Here is a 14,951-nt window from a genome sequence, read left to right as displayed (position 1 = left end):
AAATAAATAAATAAATAAATATCATGCTTTTCTCTAATAGTAATTTTGATTTCTTCAGTTTTATCATCTGGTTTTCATGCTTTACAAGGATTGGCCTCCGTATCATTTATCCCCATTAACTAAGGTCCACGTCTGATGTCTAAATTTGATGCTCTCAATAATCTGTTAGCACTCTCCAAAATTGCTGATAGACCCACTGTGGATCTTGTGATTAATAGTTCAGAGCTTTCCAACAGCTTTTTAAGCAGACACATGCATTTTACCCCATTGTGTGCATGTCATAGAGATCAGCATTGATTCAAGGGACAACCTGAAGCAGATTTCTGGAGTTCCTTTTCTCCGTAGTTCTTTTCTCTCATGAAAACTGCCTCACAGGGCTGAGTCTATAGATCAGTTAGTAGAGTGCTTACCTAACATGCACAAGGCCCTGGGTTCAATCCTCAGTAACACACACACACACACACACACACACACACACACACACACAACCTTCCAAAGTCCTCCTTTCTTAGACACTCTGAGCTCTGGTTTTAAGCTCTTCAACTCAGGTCACTGTATTTGCAAAACATCCTCCAACCCCTCTTTATTTTCTGTGATCTAAAATATGCTTTCTAGGCAGAAAGCTGGGGCTACCCTAGGACTTAATTTGTATTCTTTCATGTCTTGGCTTTGTACTGCTTGTGGTTTAATGTCTGAAAAACAGTTGCTTCTTCTGTGTTTTCCTGGTTTTCTAGGTGTTTGAGTCAGGTGGGTTAAGTTTAGTTCCTGTTATTTTATCATGACTGAAGTGGAAGTCCTTCCTCAACTAATTGAAAATTCATGTAATACGAAGTTACAAGCCAACCAGTAGACTAATAATGAAGTATTAGTACAATAATAATAGACTTGACGCTTGACTTTCAGAGAATGTTGGAGTGATAACACAAGAAACCACAAAAAAATCATTCTTTCTCATCAATGCTAACAGAAACTGGCAAGATTAGATGCATATAGACTTTAGGGTACCTAGTAGTCATTGATTACAATTACACAATCTACAGTTGGGAGTTTGTCACCCTCATATGATAAAAGGATGGTGTCAAAGATCACATGTTGCATTTAAAGTGAGAACTCTAGAGTACCAGAGTATCCTGTTAAATCTGACCAAGGACCACTGTCTAATGCAGAACACTGGGCTGTGTAAACCATGAGTACAATCTAATCTAACATTTTTTGTGTTTGCATTTTAACCCATATATCACTGTCCAGAAAATAAAATGTCAACCATAGAAAATATTTAGTCTAGAAAATGACTATGTTATTTAAAAAAATTATCAAATATCAGCAAAAATAAAGTAATATGATATCCATGGATTATCTTACTGACTTTGACCTCTACTGGTAAGAAATGGAACTAACACTATGTAACACAGCTAACATTGTTATATACACATACTTTGATTTTTGTTGTTGTTTCAGTTAATTCTTGTATCATTTTTCTTGAGGATTACAATAGCTCAAATCTCAAAATTTTAAAAAATTGTGACCTTTTTTCTTTAGTCCTAGCTTGATTAGTTTATAAAGAAGCCATTTAAATGTAGCTAAATTGAAACAATACAAGGCTTTGGTATATTTTTTGTTTCTAATAGTGTCTTACTCTTAATTTTTATGTAAATGGCTTAATATTTTGTTTAGTAAATAGGCCTTCATTATAGACAAACAATGTTGAGGGGTCTAGTTTGACTTAAAGCTTTAATAACCACAAAAGTAATAATTGGCAGTTTTATTCAAAACACTTTTATGTTGTTTGCTTTTGATTTGGGAGTTCCTGTTTTAAATGTATAGTGGGTAAGTTTTCAGGCATATCCAATTTACATGCTTTTAAGACTTCTTCTACATTAATGCTTAATTTAGAAATGTCATTTAAAATGGTTCTTAAATATCAAATGCAATTATTAATTTGGTAGCTGTGATATTTTAAGAATTCTCATATAAATATGTATTCGTTGCTGATTAAGTATATCAATTAGCTAATGTTCAAAATAGAAGTTTAATTGAGTTTGACTAAACACAATTAAGTCTTCTCCCAAGCTCAGAAAACAATCTTTAAAAATATTAGGAGTCCTCAGGCAACATAGAAGCTTTGTATTAAAGGAATAAAAAGTGGGGTTGAGAATAAAATTTCAACAGTTACAAAGTGTGTTAATTTTCTGATTATTATGAACACTGACTACATATGTTGTTTTGTAATTGACATATACTATTGGTTTAATTAAATAACATATACAGCATTAATTCTAATTAAATATCTTATTCTCAAAATTATTCTTTTTCATGCTAAACTTTCTAAGTGAACTTCTGATTTTAATAACTTTTTTTTGCTTCCACAGCCTTTAATGGATTTAACTGTTTGTGTCTGATAATAGGGTTTTGATATTGAAATTGATAACATATATACATATAATAGACAATGGAGAAATGCATGTTCTCAGGGAGAAATTGGAGGTTACATTGCTATGTTCCATATTTCATCAGATTTTTTTTTTCTGTTATGGAAGTTGTTTTTCATTCACACAAAAAGGCAGTTTATTCCTGAAATTCTTATAGCAAATATGGGCTAAATTTGCTTTGGCATCCTGATAAAGGGCAATACCTCCCATATTTCTTAGGATACAAGACATCTTTTGTTTATCAGTAAACCAATGTGGATCTAAAGTGGAGGTATCTATGTTATAGACTGAAGTGGCTCTGAAAGGAGACTAAAAGTTGTGATAGAAGAAAAATGCTGGATAAATTGTGTACTCTCCTTGCCCATAAGGACTCTAATAATTATCTGTCTGTATATCATTGAACCATTCCTTTAGGCCTTAAATTTATAGAAAGAGGAAACTCTTTGTAAACATCCAAGTTAAAGGAAGACTGTAATAAATGATTGGCACCATTGACAATTTCAGGTAGGATTATGTCATATAAATTTCTACTTGAAAACAAAGAGGCTTGAGTACAGCCTAACAGTGTATGTGTATTTTCTTTTTTACAGTGTATTTTCTTTTTCTTTTTTTTACATTCTTTAAAAAACATATTTTAATTTTTATATAACAGCAGAATGCATTATGATTCATATTCCACATATATATCACAATTTTTCATTTCTCTGGTTGTATAGAAAGTAGAATTATACCACTTGTGTCTTCATATATGTACTTAGGGTAATGATGTCCATCTCATTCCACCATCTTTATGTTTGACCACCTATTCATAATACTAATTACATGATGGCAAATGTAGAAGAAAAACTGTCTATGTTTTCTCAAGCTTTGAAACACTGTACTGCTTCTCTGCAAGTTGTGAGGATATATATTTTTAGCTGGTAAATATCCATAACAATGGAAGTATTATTACTTGTTTGGAAGAAAAAATAAATGAAATAGATGACAATTTCCACATGTAATTTCAAATTAATGAAATTTTCTTCTCCCTCTTTTCCTCCACTCCTTTCTATTCTCTGTTATGTCTATTTTACCTACATAGCAATGTATCTTCCAGTAGGAAAGAAGGAAAAAATCCTGTATTAATTTACATATCAAAGTAAAACAGAAAGCCTGGGTAAGTTTTCAAGTGAATTGTCAAGTTGTTTGTACATGTGCACCTTGCTTTGTATTCTATTCTCCATTTTCTGCATTTGATAATGATTGGAAATTGCAAAAGAAGGTACCATAGAGCTTTATTATTTTCTAGCTATGAAAATAATTTAAAGTAAATTAAATATAGAATAAGTGATTAAAAGATGGGCTAACTGAAAAAAGAAAAAAAAACATTTGGTCATTTTTCGGGAATAAATTTTGGATAAGTGAATCAGGTATTTATTCGAACTTGTATGTTGAGTATTTTTGTTACATTGAGCCGTGCAATGTATACCTTTTATATTACTAAATTTGGGATTTGATCTATCCTGAGTATAATATTGAAAAGCTAAAAAAGCCAGTGATACCTGTGTATCTACTTGTTTCCTTTATGACTGTGTTCTTTTGTTTCTTTGTTTAAGGATTAAAACTAGGTGAGCTAACCATGACTGGCAACACACAGGCTAACAGTATCACCGACAATAATGACCTCAGGTCCATCAATTCCGGTGTTTTCATTGGCAATTTAAACTCAGCCATTGTCAAGAAATTTTACATTAAAGCCATTTTTCAAAGTATGGGAAAATAGTTGGATGCTCAGTTCACAGAAGTTATGCATTTGTCCAGTACATGAGTGCACAGCATGAAGAGCTGCAGTGGCTGGGGAAAATGCGTGGATCATCCCTGGTCAATCGATGGGTAAGCCGTGTTCACTTACATATTGATCATTTCATAAATTTATAAAAAAAAATTTAAATAATCCTTCAGAAAATTTTTTTGTGTCCTTTTATGTAGACTAATGAAGCTATTAGTCTACAGCTATTTCCTAGAAATAGTTAAAAATTAACACAAACAGTGACAAAACAAAAACTATAATCATTATCATGAAACTACTACCATTACCAGCAGCAACAACAAAAAACCTTCAATAGACCTCCCAGTGTAGAGACATGGCCACTTCCTTGGAGAGATAAGAAGTCAACCTGTGTTTTACACTTGAGTGTTTTAAGTGTTTGTATGAGTGATTTCGGGTTTGAAATACAGAGGAATTTGCTGGCAGATTTAACTGAATCTAAAGATACAGCCACCAATGGTAAGGATGTACCTATGCAATTTCACAGGAAAGGACATATTTTGCTGGTCAAGAGATACTATTATGTATTTTAAGTGCTACAATAGGTACATGTCTTCTTTTCTGGCTCTGAGTTTATTGCAGCCGCCTGCAAATTTCCTTCCTTTACTTCTGATCTTCCAGGGCTGGTAGCCTTAATAAAATAATCAATGGTCACAGGGCAACTCAAATATTTCTACTTAGTAAGTCAGCTTACTAGGAAGCAACTTGATGATGAGAACAACAACATATTCCTTCTTGTATTCTGAAACTGGTGGATATATTCCCCAGCTATTTTTGGAGAAAACTTTTTTTTTATTGTTGGTCGTTCAAAACATTACATCTTTCTTAATATATCATGTTTCACAATTTGATTCAGAAGGGTTATGAACTTCCATTATTACCCCGTATACAGATTGCTGAATCACATCAGTTACATCAGTTACATTTCCATTGATTTACACATTGCCATTCTAGTGTCTGATGAATTCTGCTCTCTAACCTATCATCTACTATTCCCCCACCCCTCCCCTCCCCTTCCCTCTTCTCTCCCGACCACCTCTACTGTAAAACATTTATTCCACTTGTGTACTTCTTCCCTTACCCCTCACTTCCTCTTGTATGTAATTTTATATAACCCTGAGGATCAACTTCCCTTTCCCTGCAGTTTCCCTTCTCTCTCCCTTTCCCTCCTCCCTCTCATCCCTATTTAATGTTAATCTTCTTCTCCTGCTCTTCGTCCCTACTCTGTCCTTAGTTACTCCCCTTATATCAAAGAAGTCATTTGGCATTTATTTTTTAAGGATTAGCTAGCTTCACTTAGCATAATCTGCTCTAATGCCAACCATTTCCCTCCAAATTCTATGATTTTGTCGTTTCTTAATGCAGAGTAATACTCCATTGTGTATAAATGCCACATTTTTTTAATCCATTCATCTATTGAAGGGCATCTAGGTTGGTTCCACAATCTTGCTATCATGAATTGTGCTGCTATGAACATCGATGCAGCAGTGTCCCTGTAACATGCTCTTTTTAAGTCTTTAGGGAATAGACCGAGAAGGGGAATAGCTGGGTCAAATGGTGGTTCCATTCCCAGCTTTCCAAGAAATCTCCATACTGCTTTCCAAATTGGCTGCACCATTTTGCAGTCCCACCAACTATGAACAAGTGTACCCTTTTCCCCGCATCCTCTCCAGCACTTGTTGTTGTTGGACTTCGTGATGGCTGCCAATCTTACTGGAGTGAGATGGTATATTAGGGTAGTTTTGATTTGCATTTCTCTGACTGCTAGCGATGGTGAGCATTTTTTCATGTACTTCTTGATTGATTGTATGTCCTCCTCTGAGAAGTGTCTGTTCAGGTCCTTGGCCCATTTGTTGATTGGGTTATTTGTTGTCTTATTGTCTAATTTTTTGAGTTTTTTGTATACTCTGGATATTAGGACTGTATCTGAAGTGTGTGGATTAAAGATTTGTTCCCAGGATGTAGGCTCCCTGTTTATCTCTCTTATTGTTTCTTTTGCTGAGAAAAAACTTTTTAGTTTGAGTAAGTCCCATTTGTTGATTCTAGCTGTTAACTCTTGCTCTATGGGTGTCCTATTGAGGAATTTGGAGCCCGACCCCACAGTATGTAGATCATAGCCAACTTTTCTTCTATCAGACGCCGTGTCTCTGATTTAATATCAAGCTCCTTGATCCATTTTGAGTTAACTTTTGTGCATGGTGAGAGAAAGGGATTCAGTTTCATTTTGATGCAAATGGATTTCCAGCTTTCCCAGCACCATTTGTTGAAGATGCTGTCCTTCCTCCATTGCATGCTTTTAGCCCCTTTATCAAATATAAGATAGTTGTAGTTTTGTGGATTGGTTACTGTGTTCTCTATTCTGTACCATTGGTCCACCCGCCTGTTCTGGTATCAGTACCACGATGTTTTTGTTACTATTGCTCTGTAGTATAATTTGAGGTCTGGTATCACTATACTGCCTGATTCTCTCTTCCTGCTTAGCATTGTTTTTGCTATTCTGGGTCTTTTATTATTCCATATGAATTTCATGATTGTTTTATCTATTTCTCCAAGAAATGCTGTTGGGATTTTGATTGGCATTGCATTGAACTTATAGAGAACTTTTGGTAATATCGCCATTTTGATGATGTTAGTTCTGCCTATCCATGAACAGGGTATATTTTTCCATCTTCTAAGGTCTTCTTCTATATCTTTCTTTAGGGTTCTGTAGTTTTCATTGTATAAATCTTTCACCTCTTTTGTTAGGTTGATTCCCAAGTATTTTATTTTTGGGGGGGATATTGTGAATGGAGTAGTTGTGCTCATTTCCGTATCAGAGGATTTGTCACTGATATACAGGAATGCATTTGATTTATGTGTGTTGATTTTATACCCTGACACTTTGCTGAATTCATTTATTAGCTCTAATAGTTTCTTTGTAGACCCTTTTGGGTCTGTTAGGTATATAATCATGTCATCAGCAAATAGTGATAATTTAAGTTCTTCTTTTCCTATTTTTATGCCTTTAATTTCTTTCGTCTAATTGCTCTGGCCAGTGTTTCGAGAACTATGTTGAACAGAAGTGGTGAGAGAGGGCATCCCTGTCTTGTTCCAGATCTTAGAGGGAATGCCTTCAATTTTTCTCCATTCAGAATGATGTTGGCCTGTGGCTTATCATAGATTGCTTTTACAATGTTGAGGTATGATCCTGTTATCCCTAATTTTTCTAGAGTTTTGAACATAAAGGGATGCTGTACTTTGTCAAATGCTTTTTCTGCATCTATTGAGATGATCATATGGTTCTTATTTTTAAGTCTATTCATGTGGTGAATAACATTTATTGATTTCCATATATTGGACCAGCCTTGAATCCCAGGGATAAATCCTACTTGATCATGGTGTATAATTTTTTTGATATGTTTTTGAATCCGGTTCGCCAGAATTTTATTGAGGATTTTTACATCTAGGTTCATTAGAGATATTGGTCTGTAGTTTTCTTTCTTTGAAGTGTCTTTGTCTGGTTTAGGGATTAGTGTGATGTTGGCCTCGTAGAATGTATTTGGAAGTTCTCCCTCTTTTTCTATTTCCTGAAATAGCTTGAAAAGTATTGGTGTTAGTTCCTCTTTAAAGGTTTTGTAAAACTCTGCTGTATACCCATCCGGTCCTGGGCTTTTCTTAGTTGGTAGTCTTTTGATGGTTTCTTCTATTTCCTCTATTGTTATTGGTCTGTTTAGGTTGTCTATATCCTCCTGACTCAATCTGGGCAGATCATATGACTTAAGAAATTTATCTATACCTTCATTATCTTCTATTTTATTGGAGTATAAGGATTCAAAATAATTTCTGATTATCTTCTGTATTTCTGAAGTTTCTGTTGTGATATTGCCTTTTTCATCCCGTATGTTAGTAATTTGGGTTCTCTCTCTTCTTCTCTTCGTTAGCATGGCTAAGGGTCTGTCGATTTTATTTATTTTTTCAAAGAACCAACTTTTAGTTTTGTCTATTTTTTCAATTGTTTCTTTTGTTTCGATTTCATTAATTTCAGCTCTGATTTTAATTATTTCTTGCCTTCTACTCCTTTTGCTGTTGTTTTGCTCTTCTTTTTCTAGGATTTTGAGATGAAGTATGAGATCATTTATTTGTTGGTTTTTTCTTTTTTTAAGGAATGAACTCCAAGCAATAAATTTTCCTCTTAGAACTGCTTTCAATGTGTCCCATAGATTCCGATATGTTGTGTCTTTGTTTTCGTTTAACTCTAAGAAGTTTTTAATTTCCTCCTTAATGTCTTCTAAAACCCATTGATCATTCAGTAGCCTATTGTTCATTCTCCAAGTGATGCCTGATTTTTCCTTCCTTCTTTTATCATTGATTTTCAGTTTCATTCCATTATGATCAGACAAGATGCATGGTATTATCTCTACTCCTTTATATTGTCTAAGAGTTGCCCTGTGACATAATATTTGATCTATTTTTGAGAAGGATCCATGTGCTGCTGAGAAAAAAGTGTAACTACTTGATGTTGGATGGTATATTCTATATATGTCAATTAAGTCTAGGTTGTTGATTGTGTTGTTGAGTCTATAGTTTCCTTGTTTAACTTTTGTTTGGAAGATCTGTCCAGTGGTGAGAGAGGTGTGTTGAAGTCTCCCATGATTATTGTATGGTGGTCTATTAGACTCTTGAACTTGAGAAGCATTTGCTTGATGAACATAGCTGCACCATTATTTGGGGCATATATATTTATGATTGTTATGTCTTGTTGGTGTATGGTTCCCTTGAGCAGTATGTAGTGTCCCTCTTTATCCCTTTTGATTAACTTTGGCTTGAAATCTATTTTATTAGATATGAGTATGGACACTCCTGCTTGTTTCCGCAGTCCATATGAGTGGTATGATTTTTCCCAACCTTTCACTTTCAGTCTATGTATATCTTTTCCTATCAAATGTGTCTCCTGCAGGCAGCATATTGTTGGGTCTTGTTTTGTGATCCATTCAACTAGCCTGTGTCTCTTAATTGGTGAGTTTAAGCCATTAACATTTAGGGTTACTATTGAGATATAGTTTGTTCTTCCAGCCATATTTGTTTATTGATGATACTAAACCTGATTTGTTTTCCTCTTTGATTACTTTCCCCCATTTACTGTCCTACCTCCCAATGTTGGTTTTCAATGTTATTTTCCACTTCCTCTTCCTGTAATGTTTTGCCAAGGATTTTTTGAAGAGAAGGTGTGAATTCTTTTAACTTTTGTTTGTCGTGGAAGGTTTTAATTTCATCTTCCATCCTGAAGCTTAATTTCGCCAGATACACGATTCTTGGTTGGAACCCATTTTCTTTCAGTGTTTGAAATATGTTATTCCAGGATCTTCTAGCTTTCAGAGTCTGTGTTGAGAGATCCGCTGTTATCCTGATTGGTTTACCACTAAATGTAATCTGCTTCCTTTCTCTTGTAGCTTTTAAAATTCTTTCCTTATTCTGTATGTTGGACATCTTCATTATAATATGTCTAGGTGTGGATCTCTTATGGTTTTGCACATTCGGAGTCCTGTAGGCTTCTAGGATTTGGGATTCTGTCTCATTCCTCAAGTCTGGGAAGTTTTCTCGTATTATTTCATTGAATAGATTATTTATTCCTTTGGTTTGGAGCTCTGTGCCTTCCTGTATCCCAATGACCCTTAAATTTGGTCTTTTGATATTATCCCATAATTCTTGGATGTTCTGCTCATGGTTTCTTAGCAGTCTTGCTGAGCTGTCTATGTTCTTTTCAAGTTGAAATACTTTGTCTTCATTGTCTGATGTTCTATCTTCTAAGTGATCTACTCTGCTGGTAGTATTCTCAATTGAGTTTTTAAGTTGGTTTATTGCTTCCTGCATTTCTAGGATTTCTATTTGTTTGTTTTTTATTACCTCTATCTCCCTGTGTAATTGATCTTTTGCTTCCTGTATTTGTTTACATAGTTCCTTATCAATGTGATTTTTCATTGTCTGATTTTGCTATTTCATGTCTTCCTTGAGACTCCAGATCATCTGAAGCATGTATATCCTGAACTCTTTATCTGACATTTCATCTGATGCAGCTATTGCCTCTTCTAAAGTTGAGTTGACCTGCATTGCTTGTGGTCCTTTCTTTCCTTGTCTTTTCATACTGCCGCGTGGTTAAGAGCCAGGCGGGTGGGGCAGCCGCTCGCAGAGTGAGAGATGGACCTCCTGTGAGAGCCCGGATGGTGGAGGGCACCTGCCGGTTTGGGCGGGGTGGGCTGCGCAGCTCCGGGTGCCAGCCACTTGCAGAAGCGGGTGCTGGCTGCGGGACTAAACTCTTGCACCCGCCCGTGGAGCTGCCTGTGGAGCCAGGTAGCTGCGGCCGCATGGTTAAGAGCCAGGCGTGTGGGGCAGCCGCTCGCTGAGCGAGAGATGGGCCTCCCGTGTGAGCCCGGATGGTGAAGGGTACCTGCCGGTTCGGGCGGGGCGGGCTGTGCAGCTCTAGGTGCCAGCCGCTTGTAGTAGCGGGTGCTGGCTGCGGGACTAAACACCTGCACCCGCTGTGGAGCCGCCTGTGGAGGCCGTGTGGTCTAGAGCCAGGCAGGTGGGTGGGGCAGCTGCTTGCTGAGCCAGAGATGGGCTTCCCGTGAGAGCCGCTTGCAGGAGCGGCTGATGGCTGCAGGACTGTACCTCTGTGCCCGCGTGGCCAGCCAAGATCCACTTCTCTGGGACAAACTGTCACTTCCAATAAACCTACCAGTTCTCGGCTGCTCTCCTCTTAAGGGAATTTTGTTAGAAGTTCCTCCTTAGGTAGGCTGCGGCTGTTGCAATGGGTCGTTCTGGTCCCGTTAAAGTGGAGACATTGGAATCGCTGCTTCCTCGCCGGCCGCCATGATGGATCCCCCCGAGAAAACTTTTGAAAGCTATTATATTCCCCTTTTATGATTATAGAAATAATTCCAAATAGCTGTTTGAATTAATTTTTTAAAAGGTGACAGCAAAAGCTGGAGTTGTAGCTCAGTCATAGAGCATTTGCCTTGCAAGTGTGAGGCACTGGGATTGATCCTTGCACCACATAAAAACAAAGGCATTGAGTCCATATACAACTGAAATAATTAAATAAAAGGTGACAGCAAAATATTCTTGAGGCAAATTCTCCAGTATGTAATTTTTTATATAAGTATATTATTTCCCTGTGTGTGCCAGAAACAGAGCTGTTTCTTATTCTGTAAGAAATTTTAAAAAGCCAGGGGGGGGGGTGGCTGGTGCATATAGTTCAGTTCATAGAGTGCTTACCTTGCAAACACAAGGTCCAGGGTTCAATCCCCAGCACCAGGAAATTAAAAGAGAAAAAGAAAAAGGAAAGGAAATGGGAAAACCTCAGTCATATATGACTACCACTTTCTTCCAATTTTTTCTAATTCAAATAAAATCCATGGAGAATCCTGTGAGGAAAATAGAGTGAAAGTCCATAAAGGGAGACAGAAAAGAAACGAGAACAGGTACCTATTGTAGCACTTAACATGCATAATAGTATCTCTTGACCTGCTGACCTAAGACCTTCAGAATTGACAGAGAATTCATCATAAGGTTTGGGTTAGGGTTAGGGTTATGAAATAATACTCTATTTCTAATAGTGAAGTAGAAGAACATGGAGAAGGAGGAGAAGAAGGAGAGAGAAAAGAGAAAGAGAGGAGAGGAAAAAGATAAAGAATGAAGAAAGGATGGTGTGCTGTGTCCTTAGAAATCTTCCAGGGGCTCCATTGCCTTCCAAATGCCTCCATGATTCTAATAAATATATTCATCTTCCCCCTCAATACAATGGCAGCCCTTCCAGAACTAAGTCCAACCATCCGTGCTCTCTGCCCTGAAATTACAATTCTGCATTTTTCTCTATCGCTGGCTCCTTCACCAACAAGTCTTCTAATCTAGTTCTGAACTTAGGGAAAAAAAACCTCATGCTTCAAACTGTTTTTAAAAATTAATTTGGAGGTTATTAGACTGAAACCCCTCCAGTACTGTGGCTTCCTATTGAAGTAAAACAAACCACAACTCAATGGAAACAGAAAAAGGAAACTCTTAAGATTACTCACTAGACACCAACAATTAACTTGCAACTAAAAGCTTTGCAATTGTACCAATCAAATATTTTGTCTTATTTCATTAACACCTTAAAATTTATTTCCCTGCCACCCATTGAGCCCTGATCTCCTGCCAACTGAACTATTAATTTGTGAATCAATGCTGGTCAAATAACTATTTAAAATTTTAATATGAACAACTTTTTCTTTGATTCAAATAGCAAAATCCTCATCTTCCTATTCCTTATGTTAGCCAGCATCTTTTTTTTTTTGTGAATTTTCATTTCTTATAATCTGTGTTGTGAGGAAAAGAAACAAATGGCCCTGAAATACTACCAGGATGGACAAGGAAGGATATGCCCAGAAAACCCACATCTGGTCCTTTGAGAAATAGCCCTGAATCTGCATACGCACATGCACATTTTGTTCATGGAATATGGTACAACTGTCATGCACTGTTCTATAGCCTTTGTCTTGCAAGTTTCAGATTGTTATAACACTTGAACTAGATTTCCTCCCCTTGGTGTATAATCAGGGAGAAAGTTTAAGAATCCAACCAAACAAGCAGGGAAGAATCACCAAATTTGCATGTTTAAGTTAAACAGATAATATTTTATGGTTATTCATGGGGCACAAAATGATAGTTTATAAAATGTGTAATGATCAAAATCAGGGCTGTTACCATTTCCATCCCCTAATAAACTCAACAAATTTTTAAAACACTAATTGTGATTACTGACCACAAAATTATGTTATAATTAATAATATATCTATTAAATTCCCATATACGAGAAAGACAAATAATATCTTCTTAAATAATACAAATCAAAGAAAAAAATCACAAAAGAAAGTGGAAATTCTTCAAACTTAATGACAATGAAAGGAATGTATGCTAAAAGTTGCACCCAAAGTGGTACTGACAGGAAAATATAAAATTTCATGTCAATATCAGAGAAGACAGTTTAAAAGATATGATCTTCTTTTCTATCTGAAGAATCTAGAAAAAGACAAGCAAATAAAATCCAAAGTAAGCAGGACAAAGAAATCATAAAGAGCAGAAAACAATCCATTAGAAAACAGTTAAACTACAGAAAAAAATCAAGATTTTGAAAAGATTAATAAACTGATAAATACCAAGCAAGAGTAATTGAGAAAAATGACAGAAAATACAGATTATCTTTAGGTGATATCCATAGATTCTATAAACAATAAAAGTAAGATAATCATGGACTATAATGAACAACATTGTGTCCAGAAATATAATAACTTAGGTGAAGTAGACAAATCTCTTGAAAAATAGATTTCTGAAGACAGCAAGATTATCCCTCTATGAAAAATGCATCTATAATTTGAAAAGAAAATTAAATACTTTGGTTTTTTTTTAGTTATACCTTTATTTTATTTATTTATTTTATGTGGTGCTGAGGATTGTCCCTAGCACCTCACATGTGATAGGTGAGTACTCTACCACTGAGCCACAACCCCAACCCATAATTTGAAAATTTGACACAAATAAAATTCTAACTCTCAGAGATTTCACAGATTGAATTCTTTCATTTATTTAAGGAAAAAGTGATACAAATATTCACAAGTTAGAGATAAATAAATAAAAGGAGAAAAAAAAATCTCTCAACTCATTTCTTAGGTAGACATAACCTTGATACCAAAACCAAATGGAACATATCTGATACCAAAAGATATGATAACAACAACAAAAAATATGCACAACTATTTTTAATAAACACATGCAAAAAAAAAAAAAGCCTCTACAAAAGCAAGCCAAATCCAGATATATGCAACAGGAATAATACATCCCAAGTGTAGTTTGGGAATGTAAAGTTTGCTCAACATTTGAAAATTAATGAATGTAATTTAGTTCATTAACAGAACAAAAAGTATATACAATAATTTAAATAAATTTTTAAAAAGTATTTGACAAAATCGAAACTCATTCCTATTTTTTTTTTTTTTTGGTAAACTAGGAATGAGAATATATTTTTCTCACCTGACACAATGTGTCACAATGTGTCAGTAGAGAAATGCTGAATGTTTCCCACCTAACTTCAGGAACAAGGTGAAGATTTCTCTCCATGTTCACTTACTCTAATGCTGGACATCTTAGTCCACAAAATAAGGAAAAATAAGGAGAAGCTGAGAGCAATAATTGTGGAAATGAAAATAAGAAACTGCTTTCATTTGAAAAAAAATCCTAAAAAATCTTCTTCAAATTGTTATTATAATTTTGTGATATTGACAGGGTCATAGGATTAAAAGTTAATGAACAAACACGCAAAAGTGTTGACAAAGGAAGAGACCCTGCACAGAGAAGAATTGGAAGACTTTAATGTTATCAAATACGTTATTCTTCTCTTTACATCTGCTAAGTTTCCAATGTTAGTTGAAAACTTCTCTCCAAGGCCAATGTTATACAAATACTTCTTAAAATTATCATAAAATTAGTGTTTAAGTTAATTTTTTTTTTACATTTTGGGCTTACATTACATTAATTTAGAATTTTTTTTTTTGTCTGATGAGTCAGTGCTCCAGCATTATTTCTTTCCAGGTGGACACCTAATTGGGCCAGAAGAGATTATTTTTTTTAAAGTTACCATTTTCTCCATTGACTTGATATATTATTATTTGTTTATATGCCAATATCATCATATTTTTCAAATTAAA

Source organism: Ictidomys tridecemlineatus, chromosome 11 (assembly GCF_052094955.1).
Source record: "Ictidomys tridecemlineatus isolate mIctTri1 chromosome 11, mIctTri1.hap1, whole genome shotgun sequence".
Lineage (NCBI taxonomy): Eukaryota > Metazoa > Chordata > Mammalia > Rodentia > Sciuridae > Ictidomys > Ictidomys tridecemlineatus.
The sequence above is the reverse complement of the archived record's forward strand: the minus strand, read 5'-3'. Positions refer to the sequence as shown.